General features: G+C 45.7%; 1 long non-coding RNA gene across 1 annotated transcript in view; it reads left to right on the top strand.

Annotated features, from left to right (window-relative positions):
- The window catches only part of LOC122550625, a 7496-nt gene that overhangs the window by 951 nt on the left and 4343 nt on the right, over window positions 1–2202 (top strand). The gene's annotated exons all lie outside the window — the stretch shown is intronic.

Here is a 2202-nt window from a genome sequence, read left to right as displayed (position 1 = left end):
GTAAGGATTTTCTATTTCTTTATCGGTGAATGGTTAAAAATTTACTTTTTATGGTTTATCTATTAATTGGTTTTTAGAAAAAGACTAAAGCAGAGAGGTATCAGAAAGTATTTTAACTCAAACCTATACAAAGTAATAAAGTAATTAACTAAGCAGAGATGGCTGGGCAGGTGATGAGCTGTTGTTGTATGATGTGGAAGCTGGCTGATCCCATTGTGAATGGCAGTGACCACATCCGCAGCAAGTGTTGGTTGCTGGAAGAACTCCGGCTCAGAGTTGATGATCTGGAATCTGACCTTCAAACACTGCGGCACATCCGGGAGGGGGAGAGTTACCTGGATGCTTTGTTTTAGGAGGCAGTCACACCTGGGAGATTAAGTAATTCACATTCAGCTAGTGATCAGGCACAAAAGAGTGTGACTGTAAGTGAGGCAGGTAGGGGGAACCGGAGTTCAGGAGTGGAGGAGCCTCAGCCCTTGACCTTGTCCAACAGGTACGAGATTCTTGCTCCCTGTTCGGATGAGGAAAAGGGCTCTGGACAGGATGAGCCAACTGACCAAGGCACCATGGTCCAGAAGGCCATTCAAGAGGGGGGAGCAAAAAGACAAGTAGTATTCTTGCTCCCTGTACAGATGAGGAAAAGGGCTCTGGACAGGATGAGCCAGCTGACCACGGCACCATGGTGCAGAAGGCCATTCAAGAGGGGGGAGCAAAAAGACAAGTAATTGTTATAGGGGATTCTACAATTAGGGGGACAGATAGTATCCTATGCAAGCTGGATCGGGAGTCTCGCATGGTGTGTTGCCTGCCCGGTGCCAGGGTGCGGGACATCTCTGACCGGCTTGAAAGGATATTGGAGTGGGAGGGGGAGGATCCAGTTGTTGTGGTCCACGTTGGGACTAATAACATATGCAAAGCTAGGGTAGAGGACCTGTTTGGGGATTATCAAGCACTAGGAAGGAAATTGAAGTACAGGTCCTCAAGGGTCATAATCTCCGGATTACTGCCCGAGCCACGTGCCAATTGGCATAGGGATAAGACAATTAGGGAAGTAAACACGTGGCTAAGGGATTGGTGTGGGAAAGAGGGATCCCATTTCATGGGGCATTGGCATCAGTTTTGGAACCTGGGGGATCTGTACCATTGGGATGGTCTTCACCTGAACCTATCTGGTACCAATGTTCTAGCGAAGAGGATAAATAGAGTGGTGAGTAGGACTTTAAACTTCTGAGTTGGGGGGAAGGGAAAGTGAAAGCGACAGGGAGTAGGAAGATAAGCAGAAGGATAGCACGTATGCAGGTGGATTTAACCTTGAGGCAGATTAGGAATGCAACAAAAAGGAAGGATAGCTTAGGACATCTTATGACTTCCAATATCTCTAATGATAAGGAAGTTAGCATTAAGGCACTTTACCTGAATTCTCGTAGCATTCGCAACAAAGTAGATGAACTAACGGCACAGATCATCGTGAATGATTATGATGTGGTAGGCATCACAGAGACATGGTTGCAGGGGGGTCAGGACTGGCAGTTAAACATCAAAGGATTTACAACTTATCGAAAAGACAGGGAGGTGGGCAGAGGGGGCAGGGTGGCCTTGTTAGTTAAGACCAAAATTGATCTATGGCACTGAATGACATAGGGTCGGATGATGTGGAGTCTATGTGGATGGAATTGAGGAACCACAAAGGCAAAAAAACCTTAATGGGAGTTATGTACAGACCTCCTAACAGCGGTCAGGACCAGAGGTGCAACATATACCGGGAAATAGAAAAGGCATGTCAGAAAGGCAAGGTCACGGTGATCATGGGGGACTTCAATATGCAGGTGGACTGTAAAAATGTTGCCAGTGGATCCAAAGAAAGGGAATTCTTGGAATGCTTACAGGATGGCTTTTTGGAACAGCTTGTCATGGAGCCCACAAGGGAGCAGGCTATTTTGGACCGAGTGCTATGTAATGAACCAAACTTTATAAAAGATCTTAAAGTAAGGAAACACTTAGGAAGCAGTGATCATAATATGGTGGCGTTCAGTCTGCAGTTTGAAAGAGAGAAGGCAAAATCGGATAAAATGGTGTTACAGTTAAATAAAAGTAATTATGAGGGCATGAGAGAGGAACTGGTGAAAATTGACTGGAAGCAGAGCCTAGCAGAGAAGACAGTAGAGCAAAAATGGCAGGAGTTTGTGGGTATAATTGAGGACA

Source organism: Chiloscyllium plagiosum, chromosome 6 (assembly GCF_004010195.1).
Source record: "Chiloscyllium plagiosum isolate BGI_BamShark_2017 chromosome 6, ASM401019v2, whole genome shotgun sequence".
NCBI lineage: Eukaryota > Metazoa > Chordata > Chondrichthyes > Orectolobiformes > Hemiscylliidae > Chiloscyllium > Chiloscyllium plagiosum.
Note: the sequence above shows the minus strand (reverse complement) of the source record. Positions and strands in the feature narration are given on the sequence as shown.